Source organism: Hyperolius riggenbachi, chromosome 6 (genome assembly GCF_040937935.1).
Source record: "Hyperolius riggenbachi isolate aHypRig1 chromosome 6, aHypRig1.pri, whole genome shotgun sequence".
Lineage (NCBI taxonomy): Eukaryota > Metazoa > Chordata > Amphibia > Anura > Hyperoliidae > Hyperolius > Hyperolius riggenbachi.
The window spans coordinates 376421179-376444592 of NC_090651.1; the positions used below are offsets into that span (position 1 = coordinate 376421179).

Consider the following 23414-nt stretch of genomic DNA (forward strand, 5'->3'; position numbering starts at 1 on the left):
ATCAACTTGGAGAAAACTAAGGAGAAAAAGTGAATTGCATATGGGCCACAGAAAGAGTGCAAAGTGTCCCAGAGAGGGCATGCTGGCCGAGGGTGGTGTATGTTGAGTAGTGGGCAAAGAGGGAGAGAGTAAGGGGAAAGGGAGGGAGAATGCGAAAAAAGCGTATGTACAGCGGCCCCCCATGTCCCCGAATGCCTCGGCTAGATATCAGCCTGGCAGATTGATTCAGGCTCACTGAGCAATTTGTATCACTTACCTTTATTCAGAGGAGCTCACAATCTGATGTCCGGACCACACTCTAGGGCCAGTTTGGAGAAAAAAAAAAACAGTTAACCCATTAGTATTTCTTTAAGATGTTGGAGAAAACTAGAAAACCCTGGGGGAAAGTACAAAAACAAGAGAGGAGAATACACACTCCCTGAAGCTAGTGAGCATTGCCAGCCCCCTAGTGACCATGCTGTTGTCCACCTAACCACTGTGCCTATTTACTTACTGTTTTGAAGAATAAGGACTGTATGACTTGTAGATTAAATGATCACATTAATTTTGAAGGACACATGTTAGATCCCAGGAAAGTGTTGTTGCTTACGGTTATTTATTGATGTTCATGATGATGATGTTATCCATTCAGTTGTTAGCTCTCTCCCTGCTATCCGATCTTGTACCATTTCTGCCAGTTGCCTTTAGCTCAATCCTGTGTCAGCTTTGATGGTGCCAAGCCAATGCGTTCTCTGGCGGCCTTGTCGCCTTTTGCCACTGATCAGTCCTAGCATCAGGTCTTTCTCTAAGGAATTTGATCGCATCACGTGGCCGAAATATGTGAGTCTGAGTCTGGTGATCTTGCCTTCCAGGGATACAGTATGTCTGGTCTTATACGTTCCAATACTTCTTTGTTCGTCATCCTTGCTGTCCATGGAAGGCGGAGCAACTGTCGCCAGCATCACAACTCGAAGGAGTCAGTTATTCTTCTATCTGCTTTTCTTAGGGTCCAACTTTCACAGCCATACATGGTTATGGGGAAAACGATGGCATGAACCAGTCTACATTTAGTCGTAATGCTAGGGTCTTTGATTTTCCATACTTGGTTTATGCTTACCATTGCATTTCTGCCGTGGGTTATCCGATGTTTTATTTCATGACTACAATCACCCTTTTGATCGATCTGAGAGCCGAGAAAGGTGAATTTCTGCAGACTCAATATTTTCATTGTCAACTGCTATATTGATCTTGCCGCCATCTACTGTTGTCATGATCTTGGTCTTTTTTGATATTCAGGAGGAGGTTTGAAGTCCATAGTCACCAGTAACCACGTGTTTATATGGTACATTTTTATCTTTGTGCAAGTTCATGTCTTTTGGTACAGTTTGTCAATAAAATGTGTATTTATTCAGCTCTGAGCTCCCTTAGCTTGCTTGATCTATGCATTTTTAAATGGATTGGCATTTGAATAGCACTTATCCACTTAGGTGGCATTTGTTTAATAAGCAAAGAGGGTTTGTAAACTTTACTTTGGATTTGAATTGATTTCTACTATTTGTTAAAGAGACCTTAAAGAGATCTACACAGTACAATTTTTCGACAGATCAACGGATCTATTAGATCATTTCCAACCGGTCCAATCGGATCGTGATAGATTTTGCAATAGATTTTGGGTATTTATCAATGCAAAATCTATCGCAAAATTGATCAGAAACAACTTGGACGTCTCCACTAGTGTTGGGCGAACAGTGTTCGCCACTGTTCGGGTTCTGCAGAACATCACCCTGTTCGGGTGATGTTCGAGTTCGGCCGAACACCTGACGGTGCTCGGCCAAACCGTTCGGCCACATGGCCGAACTAAGAGCGCATGGCCGAACGTTCCCCGAACGTTCGGCTAGCGCTGTGATTGGCCGAACGGGTCACGTGGTTCGGGCCCGAACGCGCTCTGATTGGCCGAACGGTCACGTGGTTCGGGTAAATAAATACCCGAACCACGTCATATCTCCGCCATTTGTCTGTGGGTTTAGCTTTGGGTAGGCAGGCAGGGTAGTTCGCTCTCCAGCCACGCTAGCCAGGGTCCCCCCCAGTCATTGTGTGTCGCTGCTGGGAACAGTAGTACACCGCTCGCTCAGCCACACTATATATAGCATTGTTTACTGCCACTGTGTACCTCGCTCAGCCACGCTATATATATAGCATTGTGTTTTCTGACACTCTGTGTACACGGCTTAGCCTGACTAATATAGCATTGTGTGTACTGCCACTGTGCACCTCGCTCAGCCACGCTATATATAGCATTGTGTTTTCTGACACTCTGTGTACACGGCTTAGCCTGACTAATATAGCATTGTGTGTACTGCCACTGTGCACCTCGCTCAGCCACGCTATATATAGCATTGTGTTTTCTGACACTCTGTGTACACGGCTTAGCCAGGCTATATAGCATTGTGTGTACTGCCACTGTGCACCTCGCTCAGCCACGCTATATATAGCATTGTGTTTTCTGACACTCTGTGTACATGGCTTAGCCTGACTACATAGCATTGTGTGTACTGCCACTGTGTACCTCGCTCAGCCACGCTATATATAGCATTGTGTTTACTGCCACTCTGTGTACACGGCTCAGCCAGACTATATAGCATTGTGTGTACTGCCACTCTGTGTACACCGCTCAGCCAGACTATATAGCATTGTGTGTACTGCCACTCTGTGTACACCGCTCAGCCAGACTATATAGCATTGTGTGTACTGAAACTCTGTGTACACGGCTCAGCCAGACTATATAGCATTGTGTGTACTGCCACTCTGTGTACACCGCTCAGCCAGACTATATAGCATTGCGTACTCTGCCAGTCAGTGTGTATATTGCTGGGATCAGTAATACTCCACTCACCGCCAACCACTATATGAGCTCACCATGAGTTCCTCAGAGACCTCCGCTGTGAGCAGCACTCCCAACAACAGCAACAGCCAACGCCCCACGCAAGCTATAACATCCACTACAGCAGCCAGTGGTCAGCAGCAGCCCTCTCCGGAGGAGAATGTTGTGTCCATCGGTCCGTCGCCAGAACGATTAATGAGGGCTGCCATTGAGGAGATGATGGGGCCTGATGTGGAGGAGGAGGTCGGGCTCAGGCCAGCATCCCAAGTTAATGTTGAGGACGATGAGGGGTCTGTGTCTGGGGATGTTGGGGTGGCAGAGGTGGTGGGTGGGTCAGACTCAGGAGAAGAGTTGTATGATGAGGATGATGATCGGGACCATCTGTATGTGCCTCAGAGTCCGACCCTGGAAAACATGTTGTATCGTGTGTTTAGGTACTAAAATCTGCGTTCCCACTTCCCAGTACTGCCTGCAGTGCCCGGGTCCACGGATCCATATAATTTTTTGGGCAGCACTATCAAACTGTGGTACTATGAGTGAGTTGCCATGGTCCTTCTGTGCTGCCTGTCACACTCACCGTCTGTCTGCAGATGGATTGTTCAACACAGCTACGCCATCTGACATGTAGTCCTGGACCTTGACCATCTTCTCTAGGCGATTGGTGTTGGAGGACGTGGAACTGCCCGATTGCTGTTCTGTGGCTGCTGCATGGGTGTCAGAAAATGTTCCCACTCCAAGGACACTGCCAATACCATTCCCTTTTGGGCACTAGCAGCAGCTTGTGTTCTTTGCTGCCCTCCTGGTCCTCCCGGGTTTGCTGAAGTCAGTCTGTCGGCGTACAACTGGCTAGAGAAGGAGGAGGATGTCAATCTCCTCTCTAAAGTCTCCATCCTCAAGGGCCTGCTGGAATTGTTCCATTTTTGACCTGTCTGACACTTTCTTCAATCAGTTTTTTAACATTGTGTTTGTATAAACTGGGTATAAACCCAGTAATTGGTGTTGTCCAGATTCCAGAATAATGAATAATAATGAATAGTGAATAATGCGCGGGCCGCGTTCAATGCAGTCTAGCATGAATTGAGCCATGTGTGCCAGAGAGTCCTGCCAGACTCCTCTATCTTCATGTTCTTGTAAGCGTTGTGATTGTTGTGATGCACCATATTCGTCACCAGCATCACTTTCTTCCTCTTCTGCTGTCCTTTCCCGCTAAATTGTGGAAGTCCAACGTGCACCGCTCTGTCCCTCGGCAGTGGGGGCATCCAATTCCTGCTCCAACTCCAGCTGTTCCACGTCCTGTTCTTTGTCATAGCTGGGACCAGCGTTTCCTGAGGCAGGTTGCCTGATGTTGGTATCATCACGCTGATCGTTTTCATCTTCAGAATCCCCCACTTGCATCATGCCAGCGGTTTCCATCTTCAACATTGATTTCTTCAGTAAACACAGCAGTGGTATTGTAATGCTGACTGTAGAGTTGTCACTGCTCAGTCACGCAACGTGGATTGCTCAAAATTTTGGAGGACTTGGCAGAGATCCAACATGGTGGCCCAATCAGATCCACAGAAGCTTGGTAGCTACTAGCTGCTGGAATGCGCCTCGGCACTGCGCAAAAGCGTGCTAGCATGTGCAGCGTAGAATTCCAGCGCGTAGGCAGGGACATCACCCAGCGAGCGATGGTGCGCTGGATTGAAGCGCTCCTGCATCTCTTGGTGAGTCCTTCAGAAGCGGTACTGGACTTTTAACAATGTTTTTTTTTTTTTCCCTTCAACAGAAGATCTGCCACGTTGGAGTGAGGAGGACGCCGCCGACCCCGACACCAAGCTGAACCCCGGCGAACTCCAAGCAGAGGATCTTCAGGAACCCTCAAGGCTTTGAGCAAGCTGAGGAGGATCAGCAGTCCCGACGAGACCTCTCCTCATATGCGACTGAGTGCAGTGGAGCTCCCCAGAACAACCTCTCAGTTGTCACTTTGTCACTGGTCACTTTGTCACTTTGTCACTTTGTCATTTTGTTACTTTGTCAGTTGTCACTTTGTCACTGGTCACTTTGTCACTTGTCACTTTGTCATTTTGTCACTTGTCACTTTGTCACTTGTCACTTTGTCATTTTGTCACTTGTCACTTTGTCATTTTGTCACTTGTCACTTGTCACTTCTCACTTTGTCACTTGTCACTTTGTCATTTTGTCACTTGTCACTTGTCACTTTGTCATTTTGTCACTTTGTCATTTTGTCACTTTGTCACTAGTCACTTTGTCACTTGGTCACTTGTCCAGATGATCTCGGTACACCTCCTGAGATTCAAATTCCTGCACACATTGCTCTGGGATTTGGGTGTGATGAATGATGCATCTAGCCATCTAACTGGCCACCGGAGGCAATTAAGGCCTTCAAAACATTGAAAGCAGCTTTCTGTTCCGCCCCCATTTTGCGTCATGTTGAGTTGTTGACGTCATGTTCATCCTCGGCCTCGCCTTGCATTTCAGTGCGAGGTGCATTTTCCACAGAAAAAGGTTGTGAATCCGGGCACAACATTTGTGGCTGTTCCATTGACCTTTCACAGGTAGAAGATTGTGGGGGTGGGAATAGCTCCTCCGAATAGCCCATTGTGTCCTGAAAACTACTCATTGCATTGCTTTGCGCACACATTTTTTTGTCCTCATGCAAGGCCTGAGTTGCACCTGAAAGCGTGGCCTTCTCCTCCTGCGCCTCCTCCTGTTCCATCACGTCTGCTGCTGCTGGGTTAGCGTTGACGCCCGGTCCCTGTTTATGGAACCTCTTATCTTTATTACATTTATGACTGCATGGCGGTAAAAAGCATGCTATCCGCACGCTTCTTGTCCTCATGCAAGGCCTGGGTTGTTGTGTCTCAAAAAGCATGGCCTTCTCCTCCTGCGCCTGCTCCTGTTCCATCACGTGTGCTGCTGCTGCTGGGTTACCGTTACCGGTCCCTTTTCCTGGAACCTCTTCTCTGTATTACATTTATGACTGCATGGCGACAAAAAGCATGTTACCTGTGCAAAGAAACATGACATTTTCCACATTTAAAAGACAGGTTTTCCTTTGAAACTTTACAATCAATTTTCTCAAAAACTATAAGCTCTTTTTCAAATATTTTTTTTCCTCTTGTACCCACTCCCAAGGTGCACATACCCTGCTAATTTGGGGTATGTAGCATGTAAGGAAGCTTTACAAAGCACGAAAGTTCGGGTCCCCATTGACTTCCATTATGTTCGAAGTTCGGGTCGAACACCCGAACATCGCGGCCATGTTTGGCCTGTTCGGCCCGAACCCGAACATCTAGATGTTCGCCCAACACTAGTCTCCACACACTGCAATTTCTTATCAGATCACTGGTTCTATGTGATGGAAAATTGTATCGAGTAGATAAGGCTTAACACTGGCCGATGTAGACAACAGGTTTTTTTTTATCTGATTGAATCAGAGTGTAGAGGTGGTGGAGTATTCTCACCTATCTGCCATTGCTCTCTCACATGTCTTCTCCCTAGTGATGAGCACAAATTTCGCACGGTCATAATGTTGCATCGTAATTCGCAATTACGATGCAAAATTTCGGGAAAATTTGTAATAAATTTTGCATGTAAACGTAATTCATCTATAATTTCATGAAATTTTGTGTAATTTTGTGCCGATTGTGGTGGTTAATAGCAAGGCCCCCAAACATGCTATCAACAACACCATTGCTATGTATGTTAAGGGGAATACTGGGAACAAGTCAAAAACTAATTTTTCAAAAAGATCTTGCAGTTTTTGAGAAAATCGATTTTAAAAATACAAAGAAAACATGGTTTTTAAACTGTCCTTTTTCTGAGTTTAAAAACATTTTTACTTTGCATTTTTATAATCGATTTTCTGAAAAACTACAAGGTCTTTTAAAAAAAAATGTTTTGACTTGTTCCCAGTATTTTCCTTATGTAGCAATTTTGGTGTCAATAGCATGTGTGGGGACTATTAACCGTCGAAGTCAGCAAGACATTGTATGTGAAATTACGAATGTGTATACGAAATCACTTGGATTTACAAATCATAATTAAGTTTATGTGGAATTGTGAAATTTGCGTAATTGTAATTAGCTGATTACGATCCTCACTGAGTCTCTCCACCTCCGGGGCTTTTCCCTGTCTCTTCACTCCTGGGAGCTGTGTGTCCCATGACTTAACACTAGAGGCCAAACCTTAGAGGCCCCACGGCAATACCTTATGTGACCACTAGAGGAATCTAGTATTTGCACAGCTCCCAAGAGTGAAGAGACATAGAGAAGCGTGAAAGAAGAAAATGGAAGAAGCGCCGGTGTACAGGTGAGAGCAAATCTGCTGCTGCTTCGGTCAGCAGGGATGCTCAAAACCGAATTTGGGTGAAACTCGGATAGTAGCTATCCGGATTTCACCCAGTAAACCTGTGCAGGGTGGGCGGGGGGGGGGGGGGGTCAATCTTACCTGTCTGACGTCTTCTCCGTCCGTCCCTTGGCGCCTCCCACGATGCGTTCCAATCCGGCATCACATGAGTACAAACACTTCTTCCTCCTTCGGGGTTGAAGGAGGAAGTGTATAGTCACGTGACGCCGGATTGGAACGCATCGTGGGAGGTGCCGAGGGACGGACCGAAGAAGACGTAAGACAGGTGAAATCCGGATAGCTACTATCCGGGTTTCACCCGAATTCGGTTATGAGCATCCCTGTCGGTCAGTCCGCTAGTAAATTGCTCATCTCAAGTTGACCCATCGCCGATTGAACAAGGTCTTCCATCCGGCACAATCAACCATTGCATTGTTGGCAGCATCATTTTATAGCAGATTCGATCAAATGATCAAATCGGTGGGATATCAGTGAAAAATGTTGACTAATGTGGCATCCTTTACTGTGTTATACATCGAATATTATTAAATCACTGTCCCCCCCTAATGTGTAATGTGACCCCCCGTTGACCAGTGCACTATACATTACCTGTCCGTGGCCGCCACTTATACTCTTCTTGATCCAGCCGCACCCCTTGCTCTATACATGCGCCCTATGTGGCTGCCGGAGTAATAGGGAATGGAGGAACAGCGATGGACAGGTAATGTGTATAGCACGGCGCATGCGGGGGGGGGGGGGGGGGTAAAGACACACATTAGGGGGGACGGCGGCTGAAAATCATTAATCGGCCTTTGTTGTATGGCAGATCTCAGATTCAATTAGAGAGATTTGTCTCTTGGTCGAACCTGCCTGTCATTTTTAGAGGTATGGTTACCATTTGTGAATTTCAGCCATTTTCTTCGGTAAATCGCTAAACTTTTACCGCATGTGGGAAAATCTTAGCGAATACAATTTTTTTTCTGCATGAGGTAATTTACCTCACATGAAATTTTTTCAGAACAGGTCTTAGTGAATCGAGCCCCGTGTGTTTTGCTTCTTCTGAGCTGTTCCTAAAACAAAGTCACCACTTAAAGAGGAACTTCAGCCTAAACAAACATACTGTCATTAAGTTACATTAGTTATGTTAATTAAAATAGATAGGTAATATAATCTCTTACCCACACAGTTTTAAAAGAACAGGCAAATGTTTGTGATTTCATAATGGCAGCCATCTTTTTGGTTGAAAGGAGGTGACAGGGAGCAGGAGACACAGTTCCAATTGTCCTGTGTCCTGATCTAGGCAACGTAAATAACAACATCGGAAATCCCATCATGCTCTGCACAGCATCAGGGAAAAACAGCTTGGGCTTTTTTTCTTTGATGGGTGGAGCTTAGCTAAAAATGCAGCTAAAAATGATACTTTAGTAAGAAAAACAAAGTTCTGATGCTGTGAAACTGTTAAAGAAACACCAAGCCTTTTCAGTTCTACTGAGTAGATTTTTAGTCCAGAGGTTCACTTTAAAACCTATTCATTAACAAAATTCCTTTTGAATCAAAGTCTGATGCGCATCGGAAGATGAGAACTTCTGATTGAAGGGTAGTTTGTTTTTACTGTAGCGTGGTATAAGAGGAGTGCATTGTAACATTAAGCTATAGCATGCCATGGAAGAATTTGAAGCTTTGTATGGCACTGTGTGTCTCTAGGAAATAATGACACCTTGTGAACAGTGTGATATTATCACCGTGATAGCTTACAGAAGATTCTTCACCAACCGTTGAAGGACTTCATAAAGAATGTGTCAGTTTGGCACTAGGGCTCAATCACTTTACTCTCTGTTGGGTATTGAATCTGATGTATCTATTTTCTTAGCAACCTTGCACATATCTGATTTCAGATATACATTGAAGTCTTAAAAAGCTAGAGACTCTCGGGTTACCCATTGCGCCCATCTCATGACGACCATCAGTTTAGGAATTTGAGAGTTTCAGGTGGAGTCAGCAGCTTTATATAGGCTGGAATCCTGCACTTGTATCCAGAACACAATCTCCATTTTACAAGATTAGAGAGATGCTCCTTTGCAGCCCTTAGAAAGGTACCGTCTTCTCTTTTTACACGACAGGAAAAAACGAGTGCAAGGATTGTTTAATATGCACATTATGAAATACATAGTTTACATTATATAATCTGAGGCTGTTTTTAATCATAGGCAAGCTAGGCAGATGCCTAAGATGACACCTATGAGGGAAAGGTGGGAGGGGGCTCCAGACAGCTATTTTTAGAGTGCTTAATGACTTTCTTATACACAACTTGTTCCAGTAAGATAAAGAGCACTCCTCACTCAGTGAGTACTGTTCATTATCAGAACAGAGCAGGCCTGAATAGTATAACAAAGATATAACTGGTTATTAATGATAGTAGTTATAATTTAGACCTAATTTATAATTTAGACCTAATGCTAGGACTGATCGGTGGCAAAAGGCAACAAAGCTGCCAGAGAACGTGTTGGCTGGACACCATCAAAGCTGACGCAGGATTGAGCTGAAAGCAACTGGCAGAAATGGTCAGTGGGGGGCCAAAATTTTGCATAGGTGAAATTTCGCATCAAAATTCACAATTACGCATCTATATCGTAATGCAAAATTTCAGAAAAAATCATAATTAATTTCATATGTTATAGTAGTATTCCAAAATTTTGCATATTTTTTCGCGTAATTGTTGCAAAATTTTGCATAATTTTGTGTCGAATGTAGAGGTCAATAGCAAAGCCCCCATACATGTTATTGCTACCAAAATGTGTACATATATTATGCAGAATAGTGGGTATAAGTCACAAAAATAATTTTTCAAAAAGACCCTGTAGTTTTTGAGAAACTCAATTTTAAAAATGCAAAGAAAAATGGCTTTTAAACTGTTATTTTTTTCTAAGTTTAAAACCATTTTTTACTTGCATTTTTAAAATCGAGGTTTTTTTACTTATACCCACGATTCTCCTTAACATATGTAGCAATTTTGGTGGCAATAGCATGTATGGGGGCTTTGCTATTCACTGCTAAAATTGGCAAGAAATTACACGAAATTTCAAGAAATGTGATGCAAAATCACGAATGACTACACGAAATCAATTCAATTTGCAAATCCTTATTACGTTTAAGTGTAATTGCGAAAATGTACACAAAATTCTGCGAAATCGTAATTTGTTGATTACGATCGTCACTAGAAATTTTACAAAATCGGACCTCATGGAGAAAGCTAACCCGTAGAATCGCCATGAGTCAGATACGACTGAATGGATAACATCATCATCATTTATAGATTTTTATTTTTTTAGAAACAACACAATTTCAGTTTATCATCTCTCAATTTGTTTTTGTCATGCATTATTTCTCAGTTTTTGTCCACTGTAGTTTTAAAATAAAAAAAACCCGCACATTGTATTTGCCCATTTGTCCTGGTTATTACAAAAGAGAGTAATGTATGTATGCATTACTTCCACTTTTGTCAATAACCACCGGCATCTCATTGATGCCGGTGGTAGTCATTGATCACAGGCATTTAGATCGGTGAAGGGGAACTGAGTTCCCATTCACTGATCTGTGTACTAACGGGTGGTGATGAGAATGCACATGGGAGCACCCTCGGGAGCGCACGGGAGCGCGCACAAATGGCAATCATGACAAAGAACGTATATCTCCTCCCCTGGAGCTAAGATGATGTCTCCGGGGGCATAGATACACGGAATCAGTTTCATTCAGTGGTTAATTAATTAGGATTTGTGAGCTTATTGATATATTTTAAACAACCTACTACGTTACTTTTTACTTTTTCAATTTCACTTTGGTCACTTTTTTTAGCTGTAATGTTGAAGAAAAAAAAGTAGAATAATTCTTTATGAAGTGTTTTTGTGTTTGAAATTAGGCAGAAGAAGACTGCTTGAAGCGTTGGGACTTCCCTTAACTGGAAATGGGTCCCCAGATGTTGTTTGGATTTTTTTTTCTCGGTAAGGTTTTTTATTCTTGTTCTAATTATACTAGTAAAATGGCTGTCCCTTTAAAAAACGGGCGCTAGGCTGCTACCACCCTCCCCCCCCCCCAAAAAAAAAACAAAAACAAAAAACAGGAGCACAGATTTGTCCCGCATGCCCTTGCTGCACTGCTGTCTGAAGTATATGCACACAGGGAGATGTTGCTTGCTTGGCAGTTGGAAAAGCAAAGCTGTTATTTCCCACAATGCAATGAGGTTCACAGACAGCAAACTGTCAGGTCTGGAGGCAGGGACACACACACAGGGACAGGACGCAGAGACAAAATGGTTTTATTATATAGGACTAGCTGATTGCCCGGCGTTGCCCGGGTATGTATTTGGCTGGTGTTGGCTCCGCCTACTTTTTCTAACCCTAACACACAATTACTCACTGACCAAGTTTGTGAGCTTTGCGGTCTTTGGTATCAATAATCTGCTTTGAAATGAAACAAATCTGATTGGCTGTGTGTGGCTCCACCCCCTTTTCTGAATTTGAACCCCAGTCACCCAATAACCAACTGTACCAGGTTTGAGGCCTGTGCCATTAACAGTTCAATAATGGTAGCGATTAAATATTCCCCTTGAAAAGCAACAGGTGAAGTTTGATTCACTTTTGTAGGCTCCACCCACTTTTCTGAATATTAATCCCAGTCACCCAGTGACCAACTGTGCAAAGTTTAAAAACCCTGCTATTAACAGAATGGCTGCAGTATACATTTTCCCAGTGAAATTTGTATTTGTCTCCACCCACTGATGACCCGGCGTTGCCCGGGTATGTATTTGACTGGTGTTGGTTCCGCCCACTTTCTAACCCTAACACACAAACACTCAATGACAAAGTTTGTGAGCTTTGGGGTCCTTGGCATCAATAATTTGTATATTCCCATAGAAATTAAACAAATCAGATAGGCTGTTTGTGGCTCCACCCCTCTCCAGCATTTGAACCCCAGTCACCCAATGACCAACTGGAGCAGGTTTGAGGCATCTGCTATTAGCAGTGTGAAAATGGCAGCAATTTAAATATTCCACTTGAAAATCAACAGGTGAATTTGGATTGGCTATTATAGGCTCCACCCACTTCCCTGAATATTCATCTCAGTCACTCAGTGACCATCTGGGCAAAGATTAGGAACCCTGAAATAAACAGTGTAAGAAGGGCTGCAATTTACACTTTCCCAGTGAAATGTGTTTTTGGCTCCACCCACTTTTTGTAACCTGGACACAAAGTCACTACTCAATGCCCAAGTTTGAGAGCTTTGGGGTCCTTGGCATCAATAATTTGTATTTTCCCATGAAATGAAACAAATCTGATGCACTGTTTGTGGCTCTGTCCCCTTTTCTGAATTTGAACCTCAGTGACCCAATGACCAACTGTACCAGGTTTGAGGCTTGTGCCATTAACAGTGCAAGAATGGCAGCAATTTTTATATTCTCCTCGAAAAGTGACATGTGATTTTTGATAGGCATTTTTAGGCTCCACTCACTTTTATGAATATTAATCCCAGTCACCCAGTAAAAATTAACTGTGAAGAAGGGCTGCAGTTTACAATTTACCAGAAAAATCTGTTTTTAACTCCACCCACTTTTTGTAACCTTAAAACACAGTCACTACTCAATGACCAAGTTTGTGAGCTTTTGGGTTCCTGGCATCAAAATTGTGCTAATGGAAGCAGTTTATCCAGCAAAGAAATCTGGCTCCACCCAGATTTCTGAATATTCATCCCAGTCACCCAGTGGCCAATTGTGTAAAGTTTGGGAACCCTGCAATGTAAAAAATGAAGTTGTTGGCACCGCCCACTTTTTCTAACCTTGACATACAGTCACTCAATTATCAAGTTTATCAGCTTTGGGGTTCTTGGTATCAATACTTTGTATATTCCCATCGAAAAATAAACAAATCTGGCTGTTTGTGGCTCCGCCCCCTTCCTGAATTTGGACCCTAGTAACCCAGTGACCAACTGTACCAGGTTTGAGGCATCTGCTTTTACCAGTATAAGAGAATGGTAGCAGATGAAATATTCCCTTTGAAAATCAAAAGGTGAATTTTTATTGGCTGTTGTAGGCTCCACCCACCTTCCAAAATCTTAATCTGTCAACCAATGACCAACTGTGCAAAGTTTGAGAACCCTGCCATTAACGGTGTAAGAATGGTTGCAGTTTATATTTTCCCAGTAAAAGTTGTTTTGGCTCCGCCCACTTTTTGAAACCTTGACACACAGTCACTCAATGACCAAGTTTGTGAGCTGTCAGGTTCCTGGCATCAAAAATGTGTGAATGGAAGCAGTTTATCCACCAAGGAAATCTGATTGGCTGTATGTGGCCCCGCCCCTTTAGTGAATTTGGACCCCAGTCACCCAATGACCGACTGTAGCAAATTTGAAGCCTCTGCCATTAACAGTGTAAGAATAGCAGCAGTTCAAATATTCCCCTTGAAAATCAATAGGTGAATTTTGATTGGCTGTTATAGGCTCCACCCATTTTCTTGAATATTAATCGCATTCACCCAGTGACCAAGTGTGGCAAGTTTAAGAACCCTGCGATTAACAGTCTAAGAATGGCTGCCGTTTACATTTACCCATTTAAAATGAACGGCTGAAATTTGATTGGCTGTTTTATGCTCCGCCCACTTTTCCTGGATTTGTAACCTCGGTCACCAAGTGACCAACTGTGCCAAGTGTGGGGACTCTGGCTTGATTACTGTGAGAATGGCAGCCTTTTACATTTTTTCCATTGACTTGAATGGGTGGAATCTGATTTGCTCTTTTTAGCTCTGCCCAGGTGTGCAGGGGGGCCGCGAGACCCCCAGAACATATCATCCCAGGTAGTAAGGGATCTGTGTACCAAGTTTCGTTCAAATCGGTCAAGCCGTTTTCGCGTGATCGCGACACACACACACACACACACACACGCACGCACGCACGCACGCACACGCACACACACACACACACACACACGATTTTATATATATAGATAGATACAATACATAACTTTAAACATAATATATAAGTAATTATTACTTTTGAAATACTACTTTATAAGATTTACCCAATCTTTACATATTTATAAAAGGCAAACAGCCTGTCCACCACAGATTGCACAATTTTTCAGGTCGTCATATTTATAATATACTAATAGGCCTAAGCCTGTTACAATGACGGGCTCCAGGCGTCCCTCATAACCATTTATTTTTTCATGTCAGATGTGTTTTAAATGATTGCCACTTTTATGCTGGATCATCATTTTCAGCAATTCACACTACTGCAGTTGTTTAAAGGGGCACTGCAGCGAGAATCAGGAAGCGCCCTGGAAGGTCCGCCTCTGTTTAATTAAGCTGATAAAAGCTGATTCCTCTCCTCTCGGTGTTGCGAAATCAAAGCCCATTGCAGGTTCTAAAGCAAGTATTGTGTGTTAGATGCTTGTCGAAGGTGTTAGCTAAATGAACAGGCTGCCTGTTTACTTACCTTAAAGGTGGCCACTAATGGTCCAATTTCTAGCAAAAAAATCGTTTGCGCAATCAGAAATTCTGATCGGAAAAAAAAATTGTTCACTACACCATCAACGAACCAATCTTTGATTCCTATCTATCACAACCAATCAAGAAAATCCAAATTTTGGTTTGACCAAAACCCAATCGGACGACTATTTTTATAATCGTTCATAATCGATTGTGCCCATCAACTCAGATTATTTTCAACCAATCCAATAAGAATTTCTGATCTCTCGAACAATTTTTCACCATAAATTGGACCATTAGTGGCCACCTGGTCTCATTCCCACTACAGCAAGGCTTGGTGTACAGAGGCGCCAGAGTAGAGTAAAAACGTTTAAAAACCGTCTAAAAGAGGGGGATGTTCAGGTGGACTTACCTCCCTCAAAAATATAAAACTCAATTGAGTCACAATATATCAATACAAATTTTTTTTATTGAACTCCACTTAGTGCAACGCATTTCGCAGGTGTGGTCCTGCTTCATCAGGCAAACAGGAGTATAACTCAATGGGTCTAAATGCATATGTGAGCGCCTCTGTCAGAGTGGAGTTCAATAAAAAAAAATTTGTATTGATAAAGGTTTTTATTCTACTCTGGCGCCTCTGTACACCAAGCCTTGCTGAAATCTTGATTCCACCCTCGGTGGAGGGGTGCTACCCCGTTTCATATCTACAGAGAGCGACATCTTAAAAACCTGAGTGGGGTCAGGTTCTAATACTCCCCACCTGGCCTTGAAGTGGTTGCCTATGGGTAACCCATGTTTGTGAGTATATCTAAATATTTTACTTTTAACCACAACCAACTTAACAATACTACACCATATTGGGCTCTCGAGTTCTCTTTATTCTTCCAAGCTCATTCACACTACAGAACACACAGAGCATTGCAATAAGGGAAAAAAACACATATATCCAGGCACATCACCTCTATTTAGGACATTTAAATAAGTTATTGAGAAAAGGGAGGAGCTACAGGGGGTGTGGCCAGAAAATAGCAAAAAAAAAAACTTAACCCTTTGCATGCCCACATGCAAATGTTCAAACAAATGCATCCACAGATTCACTCATCCAGGCACCACTGTTATCCCTACAGATAAGTTAAAGGGTTACATTTTTTTGCAATTGTTCTGGCCACACCCTCTTTAGCACCTCCCCTTCCTTAATAACTTTTTTAAATGTCCTAACTAGAGGTGATGTGCCTGGATATATGTATTTTTTTCTTGTTACTGACCCCTGTGGCTAGGGTCTAATTCAGTGCACTCCCTCCTTCCCCTGTATGTGTTTGTCAGCATGCACACAGCTTATGCTGGTGTATGTGCATGGTGCACATGGACACATAACGTTAGCTCCCTTGTGCGATTGGTAAGATGCACTTTCTGTCCCAGGAGAGGACGTCAGGATGTGTGCTCCTAATCCATTGATAGGTTTGATGCAATGAATGTGTTTGCATGTCTGCACTATGCATGTTACAGGGCCAGAGTTAGGACACCTATGTTTACCTGGGTACTTCTGCGCAGTGTAGGTGACTAAGCAAGAGAATGCATTACTTTGTGAACTAAGGCCCCAGCTTTTAACTTAGCTGTAGGGATAACAGTGGTGCCTGGATGAGTAAATCTGTGAATGCATTTGTTTGAACATTTGCATGTGAGTGGGCAAAGGGTGAATTTTTTGTGTGCATGCATTGCAATCACACGGCCATCGCATGGAATTCACGTCGTGGTGCGCTAAAGTGCAGCCGTCGGCAGCCTTACCGTGTGCATTGTGTGATAAGATGCTCCTAGACGTGTTACATCATATTGCATGGGAACACACCGATGTAATGTGAATGTTAACATGAAAGTCTGTGGACTTTCATGTTGCCATATAGATCGTACACTATGTGAGTTGTGTCAAAACTGACAGCGCAGCACATAGAGTGAATGAGCCCTAAGACATTCCACAGCATAGTACATGCTGCTGACTGAGCCTGCACAGTATTGTTGTCCCATTCAATTCAAATAACAATCACACACATGTATGCAGAAAAATGTTGTATTCATCAAGGGATAATATATGCAAATCAGCAGTAAGAGGAAATGATACAACAAACAACAGCAAACAGTCTATATACAGCCTGAGGTAACAATGATCAATGTTTGATTGTAAACCGTATCCAAGGAGCAAGAATAAAGGAAAAGGAGATTTGGACCAGATCCAAGTTATCTCCTATGATATAAATCCTCATCTTCTGTTTAATCAGTTACGATTCTTTAATGTGACTCTCACAACCTGTTTTGTTCTTCTAAGGATTCTAGGATGTGAGAGCCCCGCCCTGCAGTATATCCCTGTGCGCGCTTGTGTCACCGCTCAAGCATGGACATGCCATGGTTTAAAAGCGGATGATTGCTGCTATGCACAAACAATATACTGTAGTATAACTTTGATGGCATAAGTAATAAAAAAAGTTATTGCTGTATCAATACTGACAACTGAAATGACAAAATAGTAAGGAATCTTACGGGGTAAATGTGGTTAAAATAATAACTAAAACACTGCAATTGAAAAGTTCCAAAAAGAAGGTGAAAAAGTACTGTCAAAGTGGTTTTCTTTCTTGCTGGTGGCTTAAAGGGGCACTACATCGAAAAACTGTAAAAATTAAAACATGTGCAAACATATACAAATAAGAAGTACATTTTTTCCAGAGTAAAATGAGCCATAAATTACTTTTCTCCTATGTTGCTGTCACTTACAATAGGTAATAGAAATCTGACAGAAGTGACAGGTTTTGGACTAGTCTATCTCTTCATAGGGGATTCTCAGCAAGGCTTTTATTCTTTATAAAGATATTCCCTAAAAAGGATTTATACAATGATGCTGGCAGCCTCCCTGCTCCCTAGACAGTTTTTTTGGCAGTTGGACAGAGCAACTGCCATTCACTAAGTGCTTTTGAAAATAAATATGGCCTTGAGAATCCCCTATAAAGAGATGGACTAGTCCAAAACCTGTCACTTCTATCAGATTTCTACAACCTACTGTAAGTGACAGCAACATAGGAGAAAAGTAATTTATGGCTCATTTTACTCTGGAAAAAATGTAATTTCTTATTTGTATATGTGTGCACATATTTTAAACTTTACAGTTTTTCACTGTATTGCCGTTTTAAAGAGACACTGAAACGAAAAAAAAAATATGATATAATGAATTGGTTGTGTAGTACGGATAATTACTAGAACATTAGAAGCAAAGAAAATGTTCTCATATTTTTATTTTCAGTTGCACATATAACATTGCATCATTCTCTGATATTTGCAGTTTACTCAATACTCAGCATTCTAAATGATTTTACAGAGCAGGCTAGTGAACTTTTGAACTGTTCAAACAATACAGTGCCAGACACTTGAGCTAACAAGCTTCAGAAGACAGAGCTCTCTGCAACTTTGAAATGCGTGGAGCTCAGTGGCTCTTTTGCATAGATAACAACTGGAGTTTCTTAACTCTTCCTGTACTGGAAACACTATTAGACTTATGTCTCTGCTCCTAATGTTTTATTTCTTAGCTGTACTACACATACAAATCAATATATCATAATTTTATTTTCGCTTCAGTGTCTCTTTAAAAAGCATTTCATTGATAAGATGTGGAAACATCACCTAGGTAAAAACCTACGGGGGGAAGTGAATTGGTTTGGGCCCATTCTTTATGCAAAAGGTGGTGTCCACTGCTCTCTTGTGAATGAATGAGCATTGAACTGGCCAAGTATGCACAAGACCAGCGAGTATATTCAGCATACAATCTTCTTATATCCTTGCCCATCTTTATGGCCAGTGCCCATCTTTATGGCATCTTTAAGTGAATGGGAACCCGTATAAAAAAAAATTTAGATACTCACCTAAGGAGAGGGAGGCTCTGGGTCCCATAGAGCATTTCCTCCCAGTCCCCGCTGCTGTCCTGGCTCCCCCATAGCGGTATTCAACCATTTTGGTCAAATACCGCCGTCTCCCGGCCGAAGGGAGGGCGGATACAAAGTAACCTATATGTTATTCCAGGTAATGTACTATGTGTGTGCCAAGTTTCATTTAAATCCGTTCAGCCATTGTTGCGTGATCGAGTAACAAACATCCAAACGTTCGCATTTATAATATTAGTGAGATAAGATAAAATATATATCATACAGAATTTCATTGTAAGCTATTACGGTAACTAACACCTTTTTGATTTTTTTATCCAGTGGCTTTTGGTAATGTTGCTGCTACAGTGACCAGCGATTCGACATATTCCCCTACTGAAACAACACATATACATGCAGACACCACACTGGGGACCGGTAAGTGATCATACTGTAGCTGTGTTTATATAGTTCTATTCTATAATAAATATATATATATATATATATATATATGTTACGTGGAGAACCCGAAGGCTTGGTTCACATTAGCTTTTGCCAGCGGAAACGGCCATATGGTTCCGTTGTCCGTTCCGCTGAACGGACAAAAAATGCAGCAGGACCCAAGTTTCCAGACCGTTTTGCTCAGCGGAACGGAAGGTTTTGCAGCTACGTAGGAGCAAATAGAAAACTGACAGTTTACAGCACACTGACATCAGGCAATATGTGGAGCTTGTAAGATCCAGACCAGGTATGAGCACCTCTGATCTGGATCTTTACAAGTTCCACATATTGCCTGATGAAGCAGGTGATGTAACCTGTGAAACGCGTTGCTATCATTCTGGAGTCTACTTGAATAAAGATATTTCAGTGAATAACTGATCGTGTGTCTACTTGTGGGAGGTAAGTCCACCACTTCCTCCCCCTTTTTAAACGGTCTATTTTATCCTTATCTGGCACCTCTGTTTTGAACAATTGTTTAATTCTGAGTGTCCACCCTTGGTGGAGGGGTGTTACCCCCTTTCTTCTAGGGGGTCATGTGACACATCAGACTTATTGGGCATGTCACAAGAAAAACAATGGTGTGCTTGGTTTTAAAGAGAATCTGTATTGTTAAAATCGCACAAAAGTAAACATACCAGTGCGTTAGGGGACATCTCCTATTACCCTCTGTCACAATTTCACCGCTCCTCGCCGCATTAAAAGTGGTTAAAAACAGTTTTAAAAAGTTTGTTTATAAACAAACAAAATGGCCACCAAAACAGGAAGTAGGTTGATGTACAGTATGTCCACACATAGAAAATACATCCATACACAAGCAGGCTGTATACACACTTCCTTTTGAATCTCAAGAGATCATTTGTGTGTTTCTTTCTCCCTGCAGCTATCTTCCACTGAAGTGTCAGGCTGTTTCTTCCTGCAGAGTGCAGACAGCTCTGCCTGTATGTAATTCCTCAGTATGTGAAAGCCCAGCCAGCTCAGAGGAGGATTTATCCAGCTTGTAAAAGATAAGAGAGAAGAGAGAAGCTGCCCTAATCTAAATAATACACAGGCAGTGTGCAGAGAGGGGCCTGGAGGGGGGAGATGCATCACAGAACCACAACACTGAAGAACTTGGCAGCCTTCCAGACACAGGCTGACAAGTCTGACAAGAGAGAGATAAGTTGATTTATTACAGAGATGGTGATAGTAGAACGTGCTGCAGTAAGCCAGAACACATTAGAATAGCTTTTGGAACTTGTAGGATGATAAAAAACAGGATGCAAATTTTGTTACGGAGTCTCTTTAATGTAACTTTATGCTTTCATAAGTTATTTTCTGACCACTTATAACATTTGTTCAATGTGCTGCCCACTGTGTTGGATTGTCAATGCAACCCTCTTCTCCCACTCTTCACACACTGATAGCAACACCACAGGAGAAATGCTAGCACAGGCTTCCAGTATTCGTAGTTCCAGATGCTGCACATCTTGGATCTTCACAGCATAGACAATTGCCTTCAGATGACCCCCAAGATAAAAGTCTAAGGGGGTCAGATCGGGAGACCTTGTGGGCCATTCAACTTGCCCACGACAACCAATCCACTTTCCAGGAAACTGTTCATCTAGGAATGCTCGGACCTGACACCCATAATGTGATGGTGCACCATCTTGCTGGAAAAACTCAGGTAACGTGCCAGCTGCAGTGCATAAAGAGGGAAGCACATCATCATGTAGCAATTTCGCATATCCAGTGGCCTTGAGGTTTCCATTGATGAAGAATGGCCCCATGATCTTTCTACCCCATATACCACACCATACCATCAATTTTTTTGTTCCAACAGTCTTGGAGGGATCTATCCAATGTACGTTAGTGTCAGACCAATAGCGGTGGTTTAGTTTGTTAACTTCATCATTCACATAAAAGTTTGCCTCATCACTGAACAAAATCTTCTGCATAAACTGAGGGTCCTGTTCCAATTTTTGTTTTGCCCATACTGCAAATTCAGTGCGTAGATCTGGGTCATCCTAGTTGAGATGCTGCAGTAGCTACAGTTTGCAAGGGTGCCATTTGTGAGTAGCTAATATCCACCGAAGGGATGTTCGACTAATGCCACACTGACATGCGGCGAGTGCTACGCTGTGGGCTCTTGCTGAATGAAGCTAGGACAGCCACTGATGTTTCTTCATTAGTGACAGATTTCATGCGTCCACATTTTGGCAAATCCAACACTAAACCAGTTTCAGTTTGCTAACTGTAGCATGGGAGATGGGTGGTCTCATAGGGTGTCTTGCATTGAAATCTGCTGCAATGCCCCGATTACTGCGTTCTCCAGACATCAACAACATTTCTATCCGCTCCTCACATGTTAATCTCAGCAATATGTCAATGGCTGTAAGCAAAGAGAAACTTGTAAATAACTCATGAAAGAATAAATTTACGTTAAAACATTGCACACCATTGTTTTTCTTGTGAAATTCCCAATAAGTTTGATGTGTCACTTGACCCTCTTCCGATTGAAAAAAACTAAAGTTGGATTCAAAATGGCCGACTTAAAAATGGCAGCCATGGTCACCACCCCTCTTGAAAAGTTTCCCCCCTCACATATGCTAATGTGCCACAAACAGAAAGTTAATATCACCAACCATTCCCATTTTATTAAGGTGTATCCATATAAATGGCACATCCTGTATTGCAGCATATAGTGTAGTGGGTACCTGTCTCGGCACCTTGCAGGGAAAAAATATAGGAGACAAATACGGGAGCCCAATAGTGTAGTATATTAGTATGCAATTGAAAAAAGGAATTTCAATAAATTACTACTCACAAAAGGAGGTTGCGAGGACAACCAACCGTAGGAAGCAGGTGGAGACCATAAACCCGACTACACTCGGGGTAGTCCCAGCCGGGACCTGGATGTGGTCGCTCTCCTTGAAAAAGTAGGGACAGGTGTCCACTGTGGGGCACCCACAGGTGGTCTGTCACCACCCCTCAAACACAGATTGTTTGGGGGTATAGCTATGTACAATTGAAGGTAAAGAGGCGCCCTGGTTGAAATAAAAGCATCTAAAAACAGCTTAAAATCGAGGAAATAATATGAGGTGGCTTACCTCAATAACGAAATCCCCGTTTATGACAAAAGATTTTGCTAAATAAAAATCTTTTGTCATATACAAGGATTTCATGATTGAGGTAAGCCGCCTCATATTATTTCCTCAATTTTAAGCTGTTTTTAGATGCTTTTATTTCAACCAGGGCGCCTCTTTACCTTCAATTCTGTATTGCAGCAGGAGCTTTCAGAGAAACAAAGGTATCAGCACGGGTTCTCTGACTGGTCTATGGCAACACAGCCCCATGTGCAGTTAACTTCAACGAACTGTATCTTCTGACACCCTTTTCCATGGTTGGGACTGGTCGTCAATGAGAATTAAATTGTTCATACAGAATTATGCATATATTATGTATCCAAATGTATCCAACTTGAAAATCCACCAATCAAATCCTGTCAAGATGAAATGAGATTGGTTCATTTTTAAGCTGCGTAAATTTGCATACAGAATTTTCATAATTTTCTATGAGCTTGGAATGATTTGAATCTTATTGACCATCTGTACTCATGGCCAGAATTAAGTTTTCTGCAGTAGCATTAGATAAGTACAGTACATAAATGTAGCCTCCTCACTATATGGCTAGTATTCTTAGGCTTTGTTCACCTTTAATCATCACAACCATATATGGAACAATACATAAGTACAGTTCAGGAAGTTATTTAAAAAACAACAGAAGCATAAAACACAAGTTGCTTATAGGTGGAGCCAATGCCAATCACTCAAAGCCATGATAGAGTAATGGACAACCACTTCAGGAAAGCGTGCTTCTCAATGTCACATAATGGTGTGTTAACGCCTGGCATGTTGAATACATCAAGAGAGCAGTAAACTAGTGGAAGAGACAACGTTGGAAGCCACCTCAAGACAGCTAGAGCAAGTCATCAAGATGACGGAGCCAGAGAGCATAGGAGGTGGCTTCTAAAGAGCATAGGAGGGCCATGGGCATACTGTGCATACTGAGCTGTACCAATCTACATGGTCCATGAGATGGTTGGGCTCTGCAAGAAAGAAGCAGAAATCCGCCTCTTCTGTTGCAAAGCCCCGTCCATGTCAAGGAGACGTTGCTTATACACACCTCATCCTACTGGAGGTGGTCATAAATACCCCCATGCATGTGGGGATATGTCTAGGGGCAAACGTATGGAAGAATCTAGGAGCCCTTTTTAACAAGAAGTCCCCTTATCTTCTTCAAGGTAAATAGGTATAGCAGGTTTATTTTTGACAGCCTACCTTTTTATAATTG

At 42.4% G+C, this 23414-nt stretch overlaps 1 long non-coding RNA gene across 1 annotated transcript in view; it reads left to right on the top strand.

Moving 5' to 3' along the window:
- The first annotated feature begins 11458 nt into the window (after positions 1-11458).
- Positions 11459-23414, top strand: part of LOC137523074 (uncharacterized) — a 37954-nt gene continuing 25998 nt past the window's right edge. The window contains exons 1-2 of the long non-coding RNA XR_011022505.1: positions 11459-11561; positions 18927-19022. This is a non-coding gene — a long non-coding RNA (uncharacterized lncRNA). The remainder of the gene's footprint in view (positions 11562-18926; positions 19023-23414) is intronic.